General features: G+C 41.8%; 1 protein-coding gene across 1 annotated transcript in view; it reads left to right on the top strand.

Moving 5' to 3' along the window:
- The first annotated feature begins 448 nt into the window (after positions 1-448).
- The window catches only part of HNMT (histamine N-methyltransferase), a 321,400-nt gene continuing 297,509 nt past the window's right edge, over positions 449-24,339 (top strand). Inside the window, exon 1 of the mRNA XM_089329246.1 lies at positions 449-669. The gene's annotated coding sequence lies outside the window, so the exon portion shown is untranslated. The remainder of the gene's footprint in view (positions 670-24,339) is intronic.

Genomic DNA, 24,339 nt, shown 5'->3' with positions numbered 1-24,339 from the left:
AGCAGTACGGCTGAAATTCCAAGACACAGGGAGTAGAGAGGCTCAGGCCTCCTTCCCCTCAGCTGGGCTCCTCAGAGTCAGGTGAGAATCACCGCACAGTGGCAGCTGCAGGGCCCATGGCAGGCCGGAGCAGATTCGACGCGGTTGTTGGATACCGAGCAGGGAAGGACGTTCGGTGTCGGGCACCGCGACAGGAGCCCGAGAGTCAGAGAGCAGGGAAGAGCAGCGTGCCTCACAGCTTTGACAGGTTACCAGGGAGGATGTTAAGCCTGAGGAGATTATTTTCCTGAAGGATGCCTCGAGGTTGTAGGGAAGGCTCACGACGCTGCCCTCCCGCGTGAAAAAGAGCATTCCCACAGGGCGAGCCGCTTAAGTGGAATCTGGTGGGGAGGCTGAAGGTAACCCGGATGCAGCTGCTGTGGGTGGCGGGTGGTGAGAGCCATGTGGAACCAATTGCGCTCATTTACTATTTAACCGGCTGTGTACCGTCGCAGGGCAGTGTGGGTTACTGCAGACCGGCCTTTTCAGTCGCTCGCGAAAGTGAAGTTCATGCCTCCCCGAGCTGGATTTTCGGGTGATTTTTTTCCTGGAATTATTGATTCTTATACCCTAATGCTTTTGGACCTTGGCTGTCAAAGCGCCACAGAGTCTCCTGCTGAAACTGTTTAGGTGAGTAGCCCATGAGTCCATGAATGTGCTTTGAAACATTCTTAAAGTAGAATTTTCTGACCTTGACTTCACATTGGTTTTGCCGTCTGGAGAGGCACTATGGTACGGTGGTTAGTGGCAACGATTTTGAAGCTGAATGTATATGAGGGTGTTGATAAGGTATATTATGTAATTATTCCAAGTTTTAAATATGCTAGTACCAATGGTTGGCATAGAGCCTAAGTTACTGAAAAGGTTAAGCTGTAATGCCCATGGTTAACCCATAGAAAGTGGTGCATGTGCTGAACATAACTACTGATTAATCGAATCCAGTGCATGAGTCGCAGCTTTGCCTCTGATCTGAGTCTCCTAGACTGGCATGTACTTGGGTGATAGGGGTTAATCCATCCCGAGAGCTGATGGGTTTCAGCACATGCTCTCGGTGTCTTTGTCCTCTGTAGTTTGTCTTCAGTGAGAAGGTTAAGCACAGTGAGAAGATGTGTAATTAAAATAGAAGGTTCATTTAACCCTAATAGACTCATTTGCTTTTGCCTTTGTGAGGTGATTAAAAAGCATTAGGCGTTCACTGTATCAGAAAATGAAATGGAAAAGTTGCAGATTTTTTTCCTGAAATAACAAAGATAAATAGGAATTCTTAAGATGTTGTTACTCTTCTGTCCTTCACATCAATAAAATGAGACTCGAATCAGCTGTGAGGTTTTTACAGCCCTGTTGTTCCATGGGACCTTGGTCATCAGATTTTGTCACTGTACAGTCTGGATTCACACACTACCAAACCCCCTTCACTTCTTTGTTGATAAGCTGGGTAGGATGGAGATAAAACTCAGCATCATTTTTCTAAGTCCCTTGCCTGATCTTCTTTCCTTTAGTCTTGGATTGCATCTCTCAATGGACGAGGTAAACGAGAAGGGAACATCTCTGTGTAGGTACAACTACAGAATACTTTCAGTTCTTAAAATAATGTGAAGCTGCAGAAGTTGGGTGATTGTGTTACAGCTGATGGTGATGAGTCAGGAAGTCAATTCAATTGACTTTAGCTGAGCACAACTAAGTATAGAGCAGGGTGCACATAAAGCCTGTTCAACGGGTCTGGAATGAGGAAGGGTAGGAGTGGAAGGCACAGGAGACTGTGAATCAGATGGCCATGAGTTTATCTCCTCTTAAAATATGCAATATTGGTAGGATTTGGGGTTCATTATGAAATCTCTCTGGGCTGGACCATTGTCATGGGCAAAACGTAAACAAAAGCATCTCTAGTGGAGATGGGCTGTTTGGCACACTTAGGGTTGCCAGGTGTAGCCCAGAAAAATAGATTGAACTCCTTTAGATTTGAACTGATGAGCAGGATACTTCGTAGTCTCACCACAAACTTTGCACAGAGTGTTTATACTATTTTCAGTATTTGGAATATATTTTAAAAGTTACTATTTATCTGAAAATCAACTTTATGTGTGTGTCATATTTAATCTAGTAACTTTAGTAACTTTATGCTTATCCCACTACTGAATTCTCTGAAAACTTGATTTATTTTTCCTGGGAAACCACCCCTCCCCAAATGTAAGTGGAATTGCTTGCCAGTTGTTTCAAGTGGAATTTCTCCTGTCTTGGCACTGTGCAAGGCTATAGAACATAGATCTGATTAATTGGGTACCAAATTTTTATTTGTCCATGGCTGGTCATAGGACTACAGTGGTCAAGTTGAACTCATTCTTCATACTTAAGTGAAAATATGAAGTTCCTTTATGTAGAACAGATGAGATACAGTCATAAGCCAGGAATTCATGGCAGCTGTTTTGCTAATATGACTTGAGAAATTGCTAGAGAACTGAACCAGGATGCGACAGTTTGTCTCTGGGCTGGAGAGAGTAAGGTTTACACTGACACTGATTTGCCTCTAGGTTTGCCTGTGCCTGTAGCCAGAGCACCCTGCATTTCCGATAGTTAAGAGTCTGCTTTATAAATCACCTTTTTGCTTAAGCCATTTGACTTGGATTTCTGCTGCTTGTCACCAGAAGAGCTCTGGGGAAAAAAAGGTATTATAAAATCTCATGACTGCTCAATGAAGAACTTTAAAGATTGAAATTGGGGCAGGCATCATGGTGCAGCTGGTTAAGCTGCTGATAGTGACACTGTCATCCCGTAGAAGCACCAGTCACAGTTCTGGCAGCTCTGCTTTCTGTCCAGCTCCCTGCTAGTGCACCTGGAAAAGCAGTGCAAGTTGGTGTGGCTTGTCCTGCAAGGCCTCACTGTTGAGGAGAGCAGGGTGACAGTGTTGTTCCCTCAAGAAGCACCAGAGACAAGTTTTGGTGAACGTGTCCGACTTTATTCACAGCCACGTACACTTTTTTTTTTTTCTGACAGGCAGAGTTGACAGAGAAAGGTCTTCCTTTGCCGTTGGTTCACCCCCAAATGGCCGCTGCGGCTGGCGCACCACGCTGATTCAAAGGCAGGAGCCAGGTGCTTCTCCTGGTCTCCCATGGGGTGCAGGGCCCAAGCACTTGGGCCATCCTCCACTGCACTCCTGGGCCACAGCAGAGAGCTGGCCTGGAAGAGGGGCAACCGGGACTAGAACCTGGTGTGCCAGCACCACAGGTGGAAGATTAGCCTATTGAGCTGTGGCGCTAGCCCACGTACACTTCTAAAGGGCAGGGAGAAGGGGTGTAACTAAGGGAAACACTATAGGACAGAACTAACACTGGTCTCAATATGCTTCTCCAATCAGCTTGAAGGTCACATAGCCAGAGTAGCTTTCCAGATGGGCCTGGGCCACACCCGGAAGCAGTTTACCTGATTGGCAGAAGGTGGGGGTAGGATAAATATACTTGAGGGCCCTGCCACCTGCCAGCAGTCAGGCTAACTGCATGGGCTAACTGCATGTAGTCCAACCATGGCCATTCTGGTCATTTGAGGAGTAAACCAGTAGTGGATCAAAGATGACTCTTGCTGGCTGGCTGTCTCTGGCTTGCTCTGTCTCAGTCTGGCACTCTGTCTCAGTCTGGCGCTCTGGCTCTGTCAGTCTCTGGCTCTCTCTCGTTCGGTCAGGTGGTCTCTGGCTCTCTGTTGGGCGCTCTCTTGCTCTGTCGGGCTCGGGCACTCTCGCTGATGCTCTCTGGCGCTCTCGCTCTCTGGCACTTGGCGCTCTGGCTCTGGCTCTCGTGCTCTTGTTGTCTCCCTGTTTGCGCGCGCTCTCTCAGCTCGCTCTCTGGCTCTGGCGCTCACTCACTCTCTGGTGCTTGCTCTCTGTCTCTTTGGCTCTGGCTCTCTCTCTCTTCTGTCTCCCTGGATGTTTCTCTGTCTCTGTGTGTGAGACTATGTCTCTGAATTTCAGATTAAATCCTTTTCAAAAAGTGAAAGGATGATTTCTCACATGTCAGAAGTTATAACAACTATCAGTGTCATCCTCCCTGTAGCACCATACAATCCTCGGGTAAACACAATCATGAGTGAGAGTAGATGGAATCAATTATTTTCTAAATGAGGAAACAAATCCAGTGAAAATCCTCTTGATACTCTGGGACTGGACATATTTTTTCTTAAAGGGAATAGCTGTTTGTTACCTCCTGTAGGCTCAAGATAGAGCAACTTCTCTCAAATACAGGAATGGCAGATGCTTGCTTACTGATGACTCATGGTGTAAAACAGAGAAACTTTAATCATTTTGGTTGCTTGCAACATTGTTTTCATTTCTAGCTGAACTGGTTTATTTCCCTAAAAGTCTGTAGGGAGAATAATTATTTGTAAACTAATAGAATCACTGGGGAAAGCTAATTAATAATTCTGCATTGAAACAAGGATTCTGTTTGAGTCTGTTAAAACATGTGTAATGCAGTGTAGATTCATGTCTTTTCTGGGAAATTCAGTGACAAGATATCCAATAGTGAGAGATTATCAATCTGGTCCTGGGATGAGATGCTTAACTGTGGTGTGATTAGTCTTATGATTTTACTGAGTATCATCTCAGTTTAATTACAGTAAGTATTTTTAAATCTTGCATTCCCAAAGTATTGATTTCAATGAACATCAGAGTCCAGATTTGACGAGTACTGACCTCCTGGGTACTAGCAGTCTCTTTAATCAGTGATGCCCAGTAACTTCTATACATGAAATTGCTGGTACAGGCATTGTGGTATAGCCAGTTAAGCCACCACTTGGGATGTGCAAATTATATCGCGAGTGCCAATTCAAGACTCAGCTATTCCACTTCTGATCCAGCTGCCTGCTTAAACACCTAGGAAATAGCAGATGATGTCTCAAGTACTTGAGTTCCTGCCAACCTCATGGGAGATCAGAATGGAGTTCCTGATGTAGGCATTTGGGGAGTAAGCCAGCTAATGGAATTTCTCTCTCTGGCTATCTGCTTTTCAAATCTTTTTATTTTTAATAAACATTTCTGTGATAATTGGCATTGAGATAAGATGCAGGGTACCTTGAAATATCTTGAACAGGGTGAGTATTCACTAAATGATGTGCTACAGAGAGTGGAGTGACAGCTATGTTGGGTTTATAGAATCCAGTCTTTGAAGAGATGGTGTCCCGTTTCATTAGGTGATGACTTTCCTTCCATTCTCTTCAAATCGACAACAGTTAAAATACACTGTCATGCACAGTTTGTTCTGGGACAGTTCTTTTTTTAAAAGATTTTATTTGAGAGACAGAGTTAGAGAGGTACAGAGAGGTCCTCCATCTGCTGGTTCACTGCCCAGATGGCCGCAATGGCCAGAGCTGTGCTGGTCTGAAGCCAGGAGCCAGGAAACTCTTCTGGGTCTCCCATGCGGGTTCAGAGGCCCAAGAACTTGGGCCATCTTCTACTGCCATCCCAGGCCATGGCAGAGAGCTGGATTGGAAGAGGAGCAGCCGGGACTAGAACCGGCGATATGGGATGCCGGTGCTTCAGGACAGGGCTGTCGCTCCCCCTCTTCGTGGAGGAACAACACAGGACCCTGCGCTGTTCTTTTGTCTGCTCGGTCCTTCCCGGGTTTGCTGCTGGTCCTTCCCGGGTTGGCTACCAATCCCTCCACCTCCGTGGAAGGGTGGTGCCCCCTGCCACTTTCCCCACTTCCACGGGGGAGTGGCACACCGCCGGCCGGCTCTCTCGGGGGCTGCTCAGATGTTATCCGGATGTTCCTGGTGCGTGTTGTCTCTCTCCTCCTCTATAGTCCTCTTCCACCAATCCCAGCTCTGCTACCCACACGCCGAGTACGCTGCTCTCCTCCAATCAGGAGCAGGATCAGCTCCTGCAGCTTATTGGTTGAACTGGAGGCAGCTGTGTAGCGTTGTTTACTCCCTTTCAGCACCATATTGTGGGAGAGCAGATGCATAGAATAAGTCTTAATTCCAGTAACTTAATCTAGTCCAAATTGCTCCCCACACAGGGCTTTAACCCACTGCGCTACAGTGCCGGCTCCCTAATACAGTTTGAATAACTGCATATACATAATCATAAGCAGTGAAACCCTCATTGAAATGTCAAAACACGTTCCTGAATCCCAAATACTTCCTGTTAATTTGCTGTGATCTTCCTTTTTTCTAGTCACTGTGGAGCTGGTGTTACGGTATTAAGTTCGCTTTTGTGTCTTTGATTCATTCCTGAAGCTTACACATCTAGTCAGATGTACAGGTTGCCTCTGTTTTATTACAACACAAATAGTAGGAAGAGTGGCTGAGTCGGGCTAGACAAAGTGTTGTCTAGACTCAGTTCAAGGCTCTGTTCAAGTGTGGCCAACCGTTGACTGGCAAAGAGCACAGAGCAAAATATGAAACTAGAGACTGGGAGCTGTAAGTGAAGCTGCTAGCATGAAATTTAAGAGGCACTTGTTCTGAGGGTCACACTAAATACAGTGTGGACCCTGAGAGTAAACATCCCCTAAATTTTGTGTTTCAGCGCCTCACACCCTTCAACCTGAATTACAATAACTAAGTTGCATCGACTGTAAATGCTTGATGCTACTTGAAAATGTTCATGGAACAGTGCAATCATCTTGATGGAAACATAATTTGAAATACATGCATAATTTTAGCCTAATGGAAACTTTCTTTGAACATCTTGAATATCCTTCGTACAAGGACATTCAAAGTTTGGGAAAATACATTAATGGTGACTTGGAGTGAGTTGTGTCAGATCAATGCTAAAATTTACATATGGGGAGAAGGTACATTCCCTTTGAAGGTTGTATATTAAATGATAGTAGGAAAAATTTCCAAGTTTTATGGCGGAGTCTTAAAAAGCTGAGTAATGATAGTAGCAGAACTACATCAACAAAGCTGGAATAAACCAAGTGTGCTTAAATCTTCATCACATCATTAATTCAGTGATTTGAAATAAGTGCCATGTTAAACATGAGAAAATCTAAATGTTCATCCCAGGAAATTAGGCACTCTGCAGTATTTTAATAGGGCATTAAAAGCAGTATGTCCTTGACTATTGTGAGATGCAGAAGGGACAAAAATTACTGAACTGAGTTGATAGTTACAGGTCTACTACCTCAAAGAATGCATCTAACCCATGTTTCCATCGATGTTAAATATGCCTAATATGTATTTAAAATACATTTCTAGGTAGTAAAATTCAATGTTAATTTTGAATGTCATTAAATCTAATTAAAGTTCTAAGAAAATAGGAAGAAAATTGTGTATAGAAATACATGCAAACAGATATAAGCACACTAATATATAAACATAGTTCAGTAGAAAATTATTTAATTGGCATATGTAAGGGACCTAATAAGTTTAACACTTTGTTTCAGGAATCATTTTAGCTCAGCAAAATAAGAAAATCATAGATAAACTGAAGAAATAGTTTTCAAAGTGGCATAAGCCTAAACTGGCTTCTAGTTTCCTTTTATTTGTCAAATAATGTGTCAATTCCCCCCCCCCCCCGATAGTCAAACTATAAAACCTAGTATTTTTACTTCTATATGAACGGACTCTATTAAATTGGCACTGTTGAGAAATGCAATCCTGTGAGTGCATCTGAAACAAATGTGAAAATATTTTTAGGCAATTCTGATTTCCTAGCCTAGGAGAGAAGTCTTGCGGTTCTGAAACAAATTTGAAAATCAAGTAATGATTTTCATTTGGAGTTTCCAAATCTAAGAATAATTGGTTAGTCAACTGCATTCCTTTAAGGCTCTGCTACTTGGTTCAGGGCCCCTGGAATATTTGTTGCCAAAGACTTCTCGAGTGGCTTTTTTTTTTTGAGAGGGGGGTGGTCTGACCTTTGCTGTCTTCTCTTATTCTCTTACTGTGGGAGAAATGCTAAGTGACCTGTAGCTGGAAGGGATAGGCAGGTTTTTGAAGCTTTGAGTTCTAGCTAGACCTTTCCTCACTACTACTTAGCAACAAAGTTTTTCCCTAACTAGTAGAGGAGACAGAAAGATGGCCTCACAGTAGAGTGAATTAGAATGACTTACTGAAATGACATTAACTCTTCTTGCTGATCAGAAACAATCAAAAGAGCTGAAGGCAGTGGTTAGAAAATCCAAAGCCATTTGCCCATAACAAAATGGGTTAAAAGTTCTTCGCAGAGAAACTCTTTAGTTTACCAACTTTTAGGAATGCTCCACCCCCCAAAAGTGGTGATGAAAAAGCATTTGATTGGGTCAGAATTCTTGTTTATTTTATAGTTGACTTATTGGAAAGATGGTTACAGAGGGAAAAGACAGACCAGTCTTCCATCTGCTGCCTCACTCCACTAATTGCCCACAATAGCTGGGGCTGTGCCACTGAAGTGGAGAACTTCATTCAGATCTCCCACATGGGTGGCAGAGGCCCAAGCACTTAGACCATCTTGCATCGCCTTCCCAGGTGCATTAGCAAGAAGCAGAATAAGAAGTGGAGCAGCTATTACTTGAACCTGTGCTCATATGGGATGCTAGCATTACATAGAAGTTTAACCTGCTGTACTACAATGCTGGCCTCTGGGTCAGAATTCTTTACTCGGGGTTGACACTATTAACTCTGAAAGGTGTTAGAAGAATGAGTTCCCTTTACTTGGTTTCAGTTGAGTTATTTTTAATATAGGATTTTAAATATGTTCCAATTCAAACATTTCATGAGTCCTTGTTACTTTGTTCAATGCTATGAGTAAACAGAACAACTGTCACAGTGCTGACCGGAGGAACCTATAGTTTGATACAAAATATGAGATTATCCATGTGAAATAATAGCAACTATTACAGAACATACCAGTAAGACTTAGTCTATTTAGGTGGGCCTTTAACATACTTATCAAATAGGTATATAAAAGGACAGAGGTAGCAAGTTAATAGGGACTCCATGGTGGTAGCCCAGATTTGACAGCAAATGTAGTACTAAGTTAAGGAGTTGACTATTTATGCTTGGTTTCAAATGTTAAGTTTTTAATTTCTAATTTTTAAGAGTTAGTTTGGGCTGCTTTAACAGAATCAATCTCACACATGACAGGGTTTGAGCAGCAAACTCTTATTTTCATTTCTGGAGGCTTGAAAGCCAAGATCAAGTACCGGAGGTTGAGTGTCCAGTGGGGGCCCAGTTCCTGATGAATAGCTGACCAGGTTCTTGCTGCATCCTCTCATTGTGGAGGAGGCGAGTGAACACTCAAGGGTACCATTTATAAGGACATCAGTTTCATTAAAGAGCTCTACGCTCATGATTAATTACCTCTCAATGGCACCATTTCTTCACACCATCTGAGGTTAGGATTTCAACGTAGGAATTGGAGGATTCATAGACATTTCCTAACATTGCAGAACGCCTGTTCCCCACTTGCTGTCCAATTTAAGGAAGGTACAAAATCAAGACGTGGAATATAATTGAGCTTTCTGTACACAGGTGTGCTATTCACACTTCGGGGGAGCTCCCCTGTATTACAGCCATCCTCTTTTATTGGCTCTCAGTTGAGTCTTTATATAAAAACTTCTCAAATTATCCTACCAACTAAACTTTATTACCAGATCTAGTTGATTCCATGCTCTTTGAGAGTTCTCAAAGCTTTAGTTAGAATTTATCAAAGGCCAAAGTACAAATAATCTTCGTTCTAACTCAACACAGTCATGGCATCTTCCCTAAACCCACATTCTCTTATCTTTAAGTTCCCTGGGTTATGCCCTTGGTTCCCTGTTCTTCTAGAACTTAGGGAACCTCAAAACATCTGTTTCTGTTAAGTTACGGAAGTTCTAATCCCAGCAGTGTACTTCAGGCAGGAATGTATTCCTGACCTCCCAAGCAGAGAGCCATGGAGAAATGTCTGACTGACTTAGTTTCATTAATTTTACACATGGAATAGTATGGGTAGCTTTCTTCCTCCTCTTCCCCCAAAACCATTTTCTAGATTCCCCAAATTATTCCTTTGGCTTCCTGGAGAAGAAAAATGTGAATTGAGGCAAAATCAAGGATATTTAATTAATTCAAATGGATGACATGGCAGGTGTTGTGGTATAGAGGGTTAAACCAGATTTGATACCCACATCTCCTATTAGAGTGCCAGATTCAAGTCCTGGCTACTCTGCTTCTGATCCAGCTTGCTGCTAACATATCTAGAAGTCACTGATTGATGGTCCAAGTACTTGATTTCCTGCCACCCCTGTGGAGACCTAAATGGAGTTCCTGGCTTTGGGTTGACCTAGCTCCACATGTTGCAGGCATGTGGAGATCTCTCTACCTTTTAGACAAGTCAGTATTTAAAAAAATAAACATGTATGAAAGTGTTGACTCTCACGAGGGTATCACAGAAGCCAAGCTATCATCTAGGCTTCCTATAACATACACAGAAATGGGTGTGTAAGGCCCTTCTTTAAGGGAAGTGAACTTTCTAAGCTCTGCCTATTTAACTCTGAGAAAACACCCCCTGATGAATGTGGCCGTATCTGTTTCATATTCCATCTGGTGTTCATTAATTACCAAAAGCATTAATGATGACTCAAAAGCCATTTTGCAAAAACAATAAAGTGGAAGATGATGCACAGAATATTTAATACTCTAGACATTCATTTTATTCTGTCAATTTGGAACAGGTGGGTCTATTATAGATTTTGCTATTCGTCTCAAATGACTGACTTTCACTGTTAGAACTTTCACAACTTCATTCTAAATAACTAGAAAGGTGCTTAATTAAATGTGTGCTTGGTAATTTTAGAGTTTTCACAAGCAAGTATAGATGGAGCACATGTAATTGAATAGAGGAACATAGCAATCTAGTGAGCTTTTATATAGATGTAGAATTCTATGAGCAAGGTTTTAGAAAAGAATCTTAAGTCTTTTTTTTTTTTTAACCTAAAAACCTTTTATTTAAGATATACAAACCTAGGGGCTGTGGCTGTGGCATAGCCAGTAAAACCGCTGCCTATGGTGTAAGCAACCCATGGGGCACCAGTTCAAGTCCCAGCTGTTCCTCTTTGATCCAGCTCTTTGCAATAGCCTGGGAAAGCAGTAAAAGATGGCCCATGTTCTTGTGCAACTGACCCCATAGGGGAGTCCCAGAGGCTCCAGGCTCCTCGCTTTGAATTGGCTCAGTTCCTACCATTGCAGCCATTTGCGGAATGAACCAACAAATGTAAGACCTCTCTAACTCTGCCTTTCAAATAAATGTCTCAAAAAATATACACACTTAATGAATTTCATAAATACAACTTTAGGAACAGTCAATCTTCTCACCCTACTCTCCCTCTTCCCCAGACTCCCACCCTTCTTCCTCCTCCCTCTTCTGTTCCCATTTTTATTCCCCTAAAATCCATTTCCAATTAACTTTGTACATGTAAGATTCACTCCATACTAAGAAAACTCTTCAACAGTTGAGACAAGGGCTGGTCAAAGTCATTGCATTTATAGCATCTCAAAAGTGTCAACTTCACTTCTATAGCTTACACTTGAGGTATTTAATTACTGCAGATCAGAGAGAACATATGGTATTAATGTTTTGGACTAGCATATTTCACCAAGTGTTGTCCAGTTGCATCTATTTTGTTGCAAACAGGGATTTCATTTTTATTTTTGCTATGCTGTATTCCGTGGTATACATATCCCATATTCTCTTTGTCCACGCTTCAGTTACAGACATCTGGGTTGATCACATATCTTAGCTATTGTGAATTGAGCTATAATGAACATGAGGTACAGATAACTCTTTTAATGTGCTGATTTCATTTCCTTTGGGTAAGTGATCAGAAGTGAGATGGCTGGATCTGTAATCGGATTTCTGAGGTATCTCCATATTTTCCACAGTGACTATATGAGTTTATACTCCCAACAATGGATTAGGGTGCTTTTCCCCCCTACATCCTCACCAGCATTTGTTTCTTGATTGCTGTATGAAAGTCATTCTAATGGGGGTGAGATGAAACCTCATTGAGGTTTTGATCTGCATTTCGCTGATAGCTAGTGATCCTGAACATATTTTCATGTGTTTTGGCCATTTTGGATTTTCTTTTTGTAAAATGCCTGTTCAAGTTCTTTCCCCATTTCTTTTTTTCACTTTTATTTAGTAAATATAAATTTCCAAAGTACAGCTTATGGATTACAGTAGCTTCCTCCCCCCCATAACTTCCCTCCCATCTCCCGCTCCCTCTCCCCGTTCCTTCACATCAAGATTCATTTTCAATTCTCTTTATATACTGAAGATCAATTTAGCATATGTTAAGTAAAGCTTTCAACATTTTGCACCCACACAGAACATAAAGTGAAATACACTGTATGAGTACTAGTTATAGCATTAAATCACAAGGTACAGCACATTAAGGACAGAGATCCTACATGAGGAGTAAGTGCACAGTGAATCCTGTTGTTGACTTGGCAAATTGACACTCTTGTTTATGGCGTCAGTAATCCCTGAGGCTCTTGTCATGAGTTTCCAAGGCTATGGAAGCCTTTTGAGTTCACCGACTCTGATCATATTTAGACAAGGTTGTAGTCAAAGTGGAAGTTCTCTCCTCCCTTCAGAGAAAGGTACCTCCTTCTTTGACCTGTTCTTTCCACTGGAATCTCACTTGCGGAGATACTTTAGGCCAATTTTTTTTTTTTTCCACAGTGCCTTGGCTTTCCATTGCCTATGCTTCTGGGGTATTTTCCAAGAACTCTTTGCCTATGCTAATGTCTTGCAGTGTTTTCCCAGTGTTCCCTAATAAGTTGATGGCATTGGGATGTAGATTGAGGTCTTTTATCCAATTTGAGTTAATTCTTGTGTAAGGTGTAAAGTAGGGGTCTTGCCTCCTACTTCTGCATGTGGAGAGCCAGTTTTCCCAGTACCATTTTTTTTTTTTTTTTTTTTTTTTTTTTTTTTTTTGACAGGCAGAGTGGACAGTGAGAGAGAGAGACAGAGAGAAAGGTCTTCCTTTGCCGTTGGTTCACCCTCCAATGGCCGCCGCGGCCGGCGCGCTGCGGCCGGCACACCGCGCCGATCCGATGGCAGGAGCCAGGAGCCAGGTGCTTTTCCTGGTCTCCCATGGGGTGCAGGGCCCAAGCACCTGGGCCATCCTCCACTGCACTCCCTGGCCACAGCAGAGGGCTGGCTTGGAAGAGGGACAACCGGGACAGAATCCGGTGCCCCGACCGGGACTAGAACCCGGTGTGCCGGCGCCGCTAGGCGGAGGATTAGCCTAGTGAGCCGCGGCGCCGGCCCTTCCCAGTACCATTTACTGAAGAGATTGATGTTGCTCAGAGGCTGAATTTTTAGCTCCCTTATCAAAGGTAAGTAGGTTGTGGATGTGTAGATCTCTGTAGTTGCTATTTGTCTTTCCCTTGCCCACAAAGGAACAACGCTGCTCGCAGCTAATCGGTCTTCAGTAGACTTTTATTAAGAAAATAACGACAGAGAAAGAATGGAGGGAGGAAGAGGAGATGAAAAAAAGCCCCCTCCTTCCTGGGCTCACAGCTTACATACAAAATCTGGTCAATTGCAAGCTGGCTCAAGTCCATGTACGGAACACTCCAATCCGCTGTTTGTTCACGCAGTGTGCACGCGTCCTTGGGACAATCAGATGAGGTGTCACGCAGCAGGCAGGCTCGCTGCATAGTCCTCAGCACCATCTTGTTTACGAGACAGGCTCAGTTCCTCTGGAAAGTCCCAACAGTTGGAAAGCATTGCCCTAACCGAAACTAGCAACATCCGCCTTGTGATAAAGACACAGCAGCTATCAGACCGACCTTGACATGGGGGCCCCATGGCTGGCCAGCCCATGGGGCCCCACACTGTTCTGCTCCATTAGTCTACCTGTTTTTGTGCCAGTACTAGGCTGATTTGTTTAACTGCCCTATAGTATGTCTTAATCTGTTAATGTGATACATCTGGCTTTGTTTTTGTGTAGGATAGCTTTAGCTTTTGAGAGTTTCCCGTGTTTCCATATGAATTTTAGCATGGTTTTCTATATCTGAGAAGAATATCCTTGGTATTTTGATTGGTATCACATTGAATCTGTAAATTGGTTTCAATAGTATGGACATCTTGATGTTGATTCTTCTAATCCATGAACATGGAATATTTTGTGTGTTTTCATCTTTCTTTAATGCTCTGTAATTATCAGATCATTGATTTCCTTGGTTAAATTTATTCGAAGATACTGATTGATTGGAGCTATTGTGAATGGGGTTGATCTTAAAAGTTCTTAGCAATGGCATTGTCTGTGTATTCAAAGGTTATAGATTTTTCTGTGTTAATTTTATATCCTGCTTCTTGACCACACTCTTTATGAGCTCAAATTGTCTTGGAGTCTTTTTGGATACCCTATTTATGTATAGAATCATGTCATCTACAAACGGGGATAATTTGACATCCTACTTTACGATTTTTATCCCCTTGATTTATTTTTCTTAATTGCTCTGGCTAAAACTTCCAGGATGATTAATAGCCATAGGGAGAGTAGACACCCTTGTCTGGTCCCAGATCTGAATAGGAATGTTTACAAGTTTCCTGCATTCAATAGGATGCTGGCTATGGGCTAATTGCCTTGAGCTGTTGAGGAATAATCCTTCTACACTCAATTTGCTTAAGGTTTTCATCAAAGAAAGATGTGTTTTATCAAATGCTTTCTCTGTATCTTTGAGATAATTATATGGTTTTTGTTCTTCAGTATGTTAATATGTGTCACATTGATCGATTTACAAAGGTTGAAATATGCCTGCATATCAGGGATAAACCCTACTTGCTCTAGGTGAATGTTTTCTCAGGTGGCTAGTATTTTGAGTAATTTTGCATCTATTTTCAACAGGGAAATTAGTCTAATGTCCTATCTTTTCTGGCTTAGGAATTAAGATGATTCTGACCTCATAGATGGAGTTTGGAAGGACTCCCTACCTTTCAATTGGTTTGAATAGCATGCAAAGAATTGGAGTTCTGTAAATGTCTACAGGTTCCATGCTGAATTCTCAAAGTCCTGAGCTTCTCTTTGTTGGGAGGGTCTTTGTTATTGATTCAATTAATGTATGGTTTTTGGTCTGTTTAGGTTTCCTGTGTTTTCATGGCTCAGTTTAGGTAGGTTGTATGTGTCCAGGAATCCATCCATTTGTTTGAGGTTTCCTGATTGGTGGCCATAGAGCTCTTTGTAGTAACTTCTAATGATTCTCATTTTGGTGGTGTCTGTTTTTATATTTCCTTTTTCATCTTTAATTTCATTGATTTGTGTCTTTGCCCCACTCCTCTTTTTAGTTAGGCCAAAAGTGTCATTTTCTTTTCTTCAAAAAACCAACTCTTCATCTTGCTGATCTTTTGTATTTTTTTCAGTTTTGTTTTCTAATTTTGCTTATTTCATTTATCCTACTAGTTTTGTCTTTGGTTTGCTGTTTTTCTAGGTCCTTGAAATGAATTGATAGCTCATTTATTGCCTTTAGATTCTTTATGTGGGCACCAGTTGCTATAAACTTTTCTCTTAACAGTGCTGTATCCCATAAATTTTGATATGCTGTATTCATTCATCCAGAAAGTTTTTGACTTCTGATTTCTTCTTTAACCCACTGTTCATTCTAGAGCATGTTTTTCAGTCTCCATATGTTGGCATATGTTCTAGAGATTCTTGTTGATTTCTAGATTCATTTTATTGCGGTCAGAGAAGATGCATGGTATGATTCTTTTGAATTTGAGAGTTGCTGAATAGCCTAGCTTCTGGTCTAGGATAGACCATAAGTTCCATGTGCTGGTGTGAAAATGGGCTTTCTATAACTGTAGGATAAAGTTCTATAGATATCAGGTCCATTTGTTCTATAGTATCTATTAACTGTTTCCTTGCTGATTTTTTTTTTTGTGGTTATGTCCATTGCTGAAAGTGGAGTATTGAGGTCCCCCATGACTATTGCATTAGAGTCCATGTCTCCCTTTAGACCCATTCACATTTCTTTTAAATAGCCAGGCACCCTGTAATTGGTTGCATTTACATGTATTATAGTCACATCTTCCTGTTGAATCAATCCCTTAACCATTAGGTAGTGCCTTTCTTTGTCTTTTGTTTTTGTGTTAGTCTATTTTTTTTTAATTTTATTAAATATAATTTTCCAAAGTACAGTTTATGGATTACAATGGCTTTTCCCCCCCATAACTTCCCTCCCACCCACACCCCTCCCATCTCCTGCTCCCTCTCCATTCCATTCACATCAAGATTTATTTTCAATTAACTTATACTAAATTCATCTCCTATATATAAAGATTTCAACAGTTTGCACCCACACAGAAACACAAAGTGTAAGTACTGTTTCAGTACTCGTTATAGCGTTAATTCACATTGGACAACACATTAAAGACAGAGATCCTACATGAGAAGTGCACAGTGACTCCTGTTGTTGACTTAACAAATTGACACTCTTGTTTATGGTGTCAGTAATCACTCTAGGCTCTTGTCATGAGTTGCCAAGGCTATGGAAGCCTTTTGAGTTCACCGACTCCAATCTTATTTAGACAAGGTCATATCATAAAGTCTATTTTGACAAATATGAGGGTGGCTCCACCAACTCTTCCTAGGTTTCTGTTAGCATGGGATGTCTTTTTCCATCCTTCAACTTTGAGTCTGCATGTATCTTTAGTGAGATGTGTTTCTTGTAGGCAGCAAAAAGATGGGTTTCGTGTGTGTGTGTGTGTGTATCTTGAAAGACAGACTGGATGAATGGATTTAAACTGGAGAGTTGAGGCCATTTACATTCAAGGTGACTATTGATAAGTAATGACTTGGCTCTGTCATTTTTTTGTAAACTTTGGGTTTCCTTTGTACTTCTACTGGGAACTTTTCTGCCTTTACCTTCTTTCATATTGATGACCATGTTTCTGTGTTACTGTGTCAAGCATATACTTATGCATTTTCGGTATGAATGAGTGGTGACAAACTCTTTGAATTTGTTTAAGGAAGGTCTTTATTTTCACCTTCATTCATAAATGAGAGCTTTGCAGGGTACAGTATTCTGGGTTGACAGCTTTTTTTTTTTTTTTTCCGCTTAACACTTGCCATTCTCTTGCTTGTAGGGTTTCTGATGAGCTGTGAGTCTAATCGGAGATCCTTTGAAAGTAATCTTGGATTTATCTCATGCACATTTTAGAATCTTTTTTTCGCACTGGAAAGTTTGACTACAATGTGTCATGAAGATCTTTTCTAGTCATGTCTACTAGGAGTTCTGTGTGCTTCCTGTATTAGATTTCCCTTTCCTTCTCCAAATTGGAAGTTTTCTGTAATTACTGCACTGAAAAGGCCTTCTATTCCATTCTCTTTCCAAGCATTCAGGAACTCCTAAGACTTGGATGTTGGGTCTTTTTAATTTTTTTTTTTTTGGTCTGACTATAAAATTTCAAGAGATTTGTCTTCAGACTCAGAATTATTCTGTCTTCTGCCTCACTGAGCCTATTTTGGCTTTCAACCATATTTTTATTGGATCTACTGAATTGTTCTAAAATTTCATTTTGATTTCTCCCATAAAATCTCAATTTCCAGGGAAAAATTTTCATTTATATCAAAGATCTCTTTAATTCATGGATTTGCTTCTTAAAACTTCTAAGTAATCCTATAATTTTTTGAAGAGACTGATTAAATGCAGGAAATTGAATTCATCTTCACATTCTAGTATTGAAGTGTTACTGTGTTCCTTTGAGAATGTCAGGTTGTCCTCCTTACTCTTGAATTTTTGCACTTATTTTTAGGCATTTGTGGAGATACTTGCTGGTTCCTTTTTTTTTCCCTCTGATATTTCTTTGAATTATACCTCTGAGGCTTAGTAGAATGACTCCTCTGTGAATGAATACCCAGGGGTATGTGCTGGTGTGGCCAGGGAGTTCTGGTTAGTGCTTCCGGGTGGGGCAAGTATCCGTGCAGTCATCAGTGTGAGCATGGATCCTGTAGCAATTGCCCTCCCCAGGCAATCAGGGAGCTCTGAATGTATGGCGCCCTGTTTATGTGGAGCCACCCACAGTGACTACCCAGAGATCCAGCCACACACTGTGCCTCTCCCACACAGCCATAGTGTTTCCACAGTCCCAGCACACAAGGCTCACAAAGTAATAAAGTGCCAAGGATCCACTCTTCCCTGAAATGCCATCCTGTCTGAGAAGCTGATGTTCCCAGAGCCAGTTGTCTGATACTTCATCCAGGCAGTCTAAGCCCCAGAGCCTGTGATTGCTAGGAGGCTAGGGGCAGGCACCCAGCCCTCTGTCAATTCTCTCAGCCAGATCTGGGCATCTTCTCTCAGCTGACTGCTGGACACATGGGTAAAAGCTTGTGCAGCTGTTCTGTATGTCCAAAATGGTGCCCACCCTCTCTTAGCTACAGGATGCTGTTGTCAGGTGGCTGGGGAGAGATACTTGTTCCTTATTTTCCTCTAGGTTGGCAGGTACACTGTCCCCCACAGGGCTCCAAGAAGTACTCATGCCAGGCTCTCTGCATATCTATTGCCAGTGGGTTGGGCTGCTGCAGCTGAGGCTCTAGGCTACTGGGGTCCTGTGTTGTAGATGAGCAACATGAACAAGGACACAACCTCCACATAGATCTGCAGCATCTCTCTAACTTGAGTATACACTGCAGTTTCCTCCATAACTATTCCTTGAGATTTGCATTCTTTCCAAGTTTTTAACTATTTTCCTCTAGACTAGAGCAGTAAGCTCCCTTCCTTATCTGCTATCTAAAAATCAAGCTCTGAGTTTTAGTAGAATTTTAATAATGGAAGTTTTCTTACTCCTCCCTAAAATTCTATTCATTTTATCAAGAATAACTTTGTTAAAAAAAATCCTAAGAGGAGTTAAAAAATCCATGTGTAGCCATGTGTTGCTTACCAATGGGGATATATTCTAAGGAATTCCTAGTTAAGCAGTTATCATGGCACAAATCCTGCTCTATGAGAAGTTCTCTCAACCACCTTGTTTTTCTGACTTGACATTTGACTGTGACATCAGACTTATGTCATCTTTAGGTATCTTGGACCACTGGCTTTGGAGGATGAATGCTATACTTTGTCTGCTTCTGGATTGAGATATTCTCGAGCTCATGACAGTGATTTGACAAGGCAGGTGCTACACAGAATACCTAGTCAAGAGCAGGTGACTAGATCCTTGGCAGTATCTTGAGACTTGCAGGGAGTGGCACTTGTCCAGGACTACTGGGGCTTAATGACTGTGTGATGCAACTTTCTGTAATGACAGAGCAGGACTTTTAAGATTTTTCTCAGATGTGAAGTTACCCCAGATGTCATCTCAACCTGGCTTTGTTATGGTAAAGGGGAGAAAAGAAGTGCCAAGTCAATAACTAAAACCTGGAGGAAGCCATTGCCCTAATGATGGATAGCATCCTCAATGTATTCCAGTAGTTTGTCTGTTAACTGATGATACTTTATGTCAATAAAGCTATTAGTTGAAGTATAAAGAGGAAACTTTGGCAAAAGGAAGGTAGCCATTTGGCTACTACTTATTGGCTAAGTTCATTGCTGTCTTGGTATTCTTGTAGGTTACTCATTGTTGGTCTCCCTCACTCCCTCCAGAGAATTATCTTCCTAATCTATTTCTATCAGGCTATAGGAAAGGATGCACATGCTACATCTGATCAATTACTATATCTGTCTTACTGAATAATAGTAGTTTGTCCAAAAGGCAGACATCATTTGAAGGGGGAGGGTTACTTCTAACTTGGGATTGTTTAAAAAATAAATCGTTAGAAGCAGGTTTTGTGTCCATAGGAGGTTGGGCCACTGTCTGCAATGTTGGCATCCCATATGGGTACCAGTTCGTGTCCCGGCTGCCCTACTTCTGATCCATTGCTCTGCTAATGGCCTAGGAAGACAATAGAAGATGGTCCAAGTTCTTGGCTACCTACTACTAATGTGAGAACTGGAAGAAGCTCCTGGCTGCTGGTTTTGGTTTCTGGCCTGGCCAAGGCCTGGATCTTGCTGCCATATGGAGAGTGACTCAGCAAAAAGAAATGTATTAAACTTGTTAGTGGAATGGAGATCTCCTGGTGAAGGAAGACCACACTGGCCTTAGCTCTCCAGGAGTACAAACAAGCAAGTGGCTGAGGATCATGGCATCTTGATTCCAGATCACTCTGCCAGAGACAGAGAATTTGAGGTGGTTGATGGTTTCCTGAGGCCATATTTGGCAGCACATTCAGAAAGTTCCCCCTCCCCAAGCACACGTTTCCTGAATGTTGCTTTCTGTCAGTCTCAGAGATGCAATGCATCTTAGTTTACTGTCATGATACTTATTCTTGGATTGGGGTAGACACCAGTCTTATTTTATACTGCAAACATATCTAAACATCGAGCTTGCAGAAGTGTGATTTCTCAAAGCGCTGGGCTAACTTAAATCCTATATAAGGAGCCAATAAATTAAAGGCACTTGGCAAAGTGAGGATCATCACATTGTATGTTCATGTAAGCATACATAAAATCTCCTGGCTGCTAGCAAGATCATAGTCTATGAAGTAAAACTATTCACACTGGGAAGGTTTGAATGAAGGATAGGAAGTATAGTATCTTGGCATAAAATTTGCCTTTGTCAAAAAACATTAAGACACATTTTTAAAGTAAAATTTTTTAAGCTCTAAGTTCTACAGTTGGTTTGACAGTTGTCACATTGAGCCATTAGTTCATAGGTGGTTGATCCACAGTTTGGATCTTACATTTGCTATCATAGAGAATGACAATCTGATCCTGCAGTATTTTGTTAGTCACTGTGCTAGCTTTGAAAGCTATAGAAGAGCACAAACTGGTCCATAATGTCCCCAAGGCACTATTCTAATGGAGAAGAATAGTGATGCAAGTAATGATGACAATGTGATGAAAGATTTACAATAGGGAGGTTTGGGGGAGCTAATGGAAATTACAGCAGGAGGCCTGATTTTAAAAACTGGTGTTTAAGCCCAAAGCATAGGGGATATTAGGATTATTCAAGTGAAAGGAGTTGTACAGAGGGTTTTAGGCAGCAAGAATGTGTGTGTGTGCACACAAGACAAAAGAACATGAACATTGACGTTGGGAGAACACAAAATGTCCATTATGGGGGGGAGGGTAAATAGACTGGAGGAAGATGGTGCTGGCCTGAGTAGATGCTCAAAGTATGCCATCAATTAATGTGACTAAGATCTTGTCAGTGTTTTTTTTTTCTTTTTTGACAGGCAGAGTGGACAGTGAGAGACAGAGAAAGGTCTTCCTTTGCCATTGGTTCACCCTCCAATGGCCGCCGCTGCCGGCACGTTGTGGCCGGCGCACCACGCTGATCCTATGGCAGGAGCCAGGTGCTTATCCTGGTCTCCCATGGGGTGCAGGGCCCAAGCGCTTGGGCCATCCTCCACTGCACTCCCTGGCCACAGCAGAGAGCTGGCCTGGAAGAGGGGCAACCAGGTAAGAATCCGGGGCCCCGACAGGGACTAGAACCCGGTGTGCCGGCGCCACAAGGTGGAGGATTAGCCTAGTGAGCCGCGGCGCCGGCCGTCAGTGTTTTCTTAGAGTCCACTTCTAGCTCCAAGATTTTCTCACTCATTATTAGAATGGGTCACCAGCAGCACCAACTTACATATTGTTGAAAGATGTGTTGACTGTGTCAAGTTTGCTTGAGATAGCCATCCATACACTCATCCACCTACTATCCCACTGTTTAACAAATATTCGGTTTTTATTATGTTAGATACTATTGCAAATTTTCTTATTACAAAATAGACATAGGTCCTGTCTACGAAGTTTAGACAGAAGACTGAAAGTGGAACAAATATGTGTCATCCCTTAACAGAGAGAAGGGAACTGCCTTCATAAAGTCAAGTAGGGTGAAAGCAATTCACCCACCCGCAGAAGGAGATCTTAGAGGTTTTTTTGAGCAAGTAAAAGTTACGTTGTTAAGAAGAGGCTAACATGGCAGGCAATTAATGAGTAGGAATAGAAGATTCTAGGCAGAAGAACAGAGTATGTGAAGGCCTGAGGATGAACAATGTCTTTGGTGTTTGAGAAAATCAGCACAGCTGTAGTGATTGCAGGGAAAGACTCTTCAGAGTGTCTCAAGGTGACGTTGAAGGCTGACCAGGTCACGCCAGGGCTTCACAGGCAATGTGAATAGCTCAGACTTCAGCTGACAGGTTTCAGCAGTAAGACGCTGAACGTTCAGAGTACCATGACCCCTAGAACATGAACCTGCATGTTGTAGGTTTCAATTGCTATTATAGTGAAAGTTCCCTCCAAATCCCAGCTAAAAAGTCTATTGACATCTCTATTTGGTATATAAACCTTAATAAACATGTTTTATAAAGTATTCTAACTGCTGTAGAGAGCAGATTTACTGTATTATCAGTCTCAGAACATAGCCTGAGTGACTGTTAGGACTGACATTTACTTTCTCACAGTTCTGAAGTCTGTAATTTCAAGATGAGGGTGCCAGAAGGATTGGGTCCCAGGGAGGTCTCTCTCTGTGGTGAACAGTTGGCCATCTTAGATTCTTCACATGGCCTGTCTTTGTGTGCACAGTGAAAGGGAGAGATCGCTTGTGTCCCTCTTCTGTTCTTCTAAGGACTCCAGTCTTAGCAGAACTTCATCTTTGAGACCTTATTGTAACTTTTTAATGAGGCAATTAAAGTTAATCTCCAAGTTCAGTTACACTGGTGGTTAGGGATTCAGCATTCCAATTCGAGCAGACTCAATTCCATCTACAAGAGTAGAGGTGGAGAATAGAAACAGGAACATAAGTATGCTAGGATCATGATTACACATGAAAAAATCAGTGTTCATGGATTAGAAGAAAGGGGCCGGCGCCGTGGCACAGTAGGTTAATCCTCCACCTGTGGCGTCGGCATCCCATATGAGCGCCGGTTCTAGTCCCAGCTGCTGCTCCTTCTGATCCAGCTCGCTGCTGTGGCCTGGGATAGCAGTAGAGGATGGCCCAAGTCCTTGTGCCCTTGCACCCACGTGGGAGACCTGGAGGAAGCTCCTGGCTCCTGGCTTCAGATCAGTGCAGCTCCGGCCATTGTGGCCATTTGGGGAGTAGACCAACAGATAGAAGACCTCTCTCTCTCTACCTCTCTCTGTAACTCTTTCAAATAAAATAAGCCTTTTAAAAAAGTAGAAATATTGAGTGGTAGAAAGCAGCATTCAAATCTGAAGAGGGCTTGGAAGCTGACAGATAGGATTGGTCTGCCTTGTGGAGCAAAGATTTGAAGTAAGGAAGCAAAAGGGTAGTACTGGAAATGTTATGAGCCGCTGAAGTAGAGATGTAGAGATGTTTGATAACAACTGAATATGAAATTATAGAACTCAGAAGAAAGGTCTGGATAGAAGTAACACTGCTGTAATTCCTTGGCATGGGAACTATTACAACACTGCAGAGCTAGATATCACTAAGGTAAATCAGGTAAGTTTCAGAAAGTTCATGGAAAATTAGATTTTATTTTGATGCGAAAAATGCTGAAATCCAAGTGAGTATAACAAGTATAGCTGAATGTTCAAGTTCAGAAACTTTAAAAAAAATTCATCTGCAAAAATAAGAGCAAGGCAGGAAGAGAACCAGGGAAATGTATGGTCATGGGAGTTTTTAGATGTTTGTGCTAGGGTCCCCAATACCACTCCCAGTTTCAGTGATTCTGTAAGAGCACTCCTAGGACCCAGCATATAGTTGTACTTATGATTCTGAATAACCAAAGGATAGGGAAGGATACAAAACAGACTCTCAAGGGTGGAGGCAGATGAGTAAAATCCAGAAAACGCAGGTGTAAGCTTCCCAGGGTCATCTTCCAGGAGCAGTCACACAGGACACATTTGATACTCTCAGCAACATGCTGTGACAATATATGGGAAATGTTGCCTAGAAGGACTCCTCAAAGTGTCCACAGTTCATACAGGGGGCTTGTTTAAACTAGCCACTGAATGCTGGCATGTGGGAAAATTCTAGGCTCCCTGTAAGGAAATCAAATGTTCAAAATAAGATGCATTGCTTGAACAGGCTATTTAGGTATACTTAACCATGATTTTATTTTTAAATAGCTTTGAGATACCATTGATATATAATAAAGCCTTTACATATTAAATGTGTATGACTCTAAGTTTGAACTTTTTCATACATCTTAAAAGCCATCAGTTTAATCGGTAGTAGACATAGGTGATAGCTATCAACTTCCTTATGGTCAATTTATCTTATGATTGTTTAGCTACCATCTTAAATATTTAAGTGCATAGTACAATATTCTTGCCTATAAGAACTCTAGTGCATCAGATCTCTGGAACTAATTCATCTTGCATACCTGTTAACTGTTAGCCAACTGAACAACTCCCCAT

The sequence above is a fragment of the Oryctolagus cuniculus genome, chromosome 3 (assembly GCF_051225735.1).
Source record: "Oryctolagus cuniculus isolate XC-2025 breed Fujian yellow rabbit chromosome 3, ASM5122573v1, whole genome shotgun sequence".
Taxonomy (NCBI): Eukaryota; Metazoa; Chordata; class Mammalia; order Lagomorpha; family Leporidae; genus Oryctolagus; species Oryctolagus cuniculus.
The sequence above is the reverse complement of the archived record's forward strand: the minus strand, read 5'-3'. Positions and strand labels throughout refer to the sequence as shown.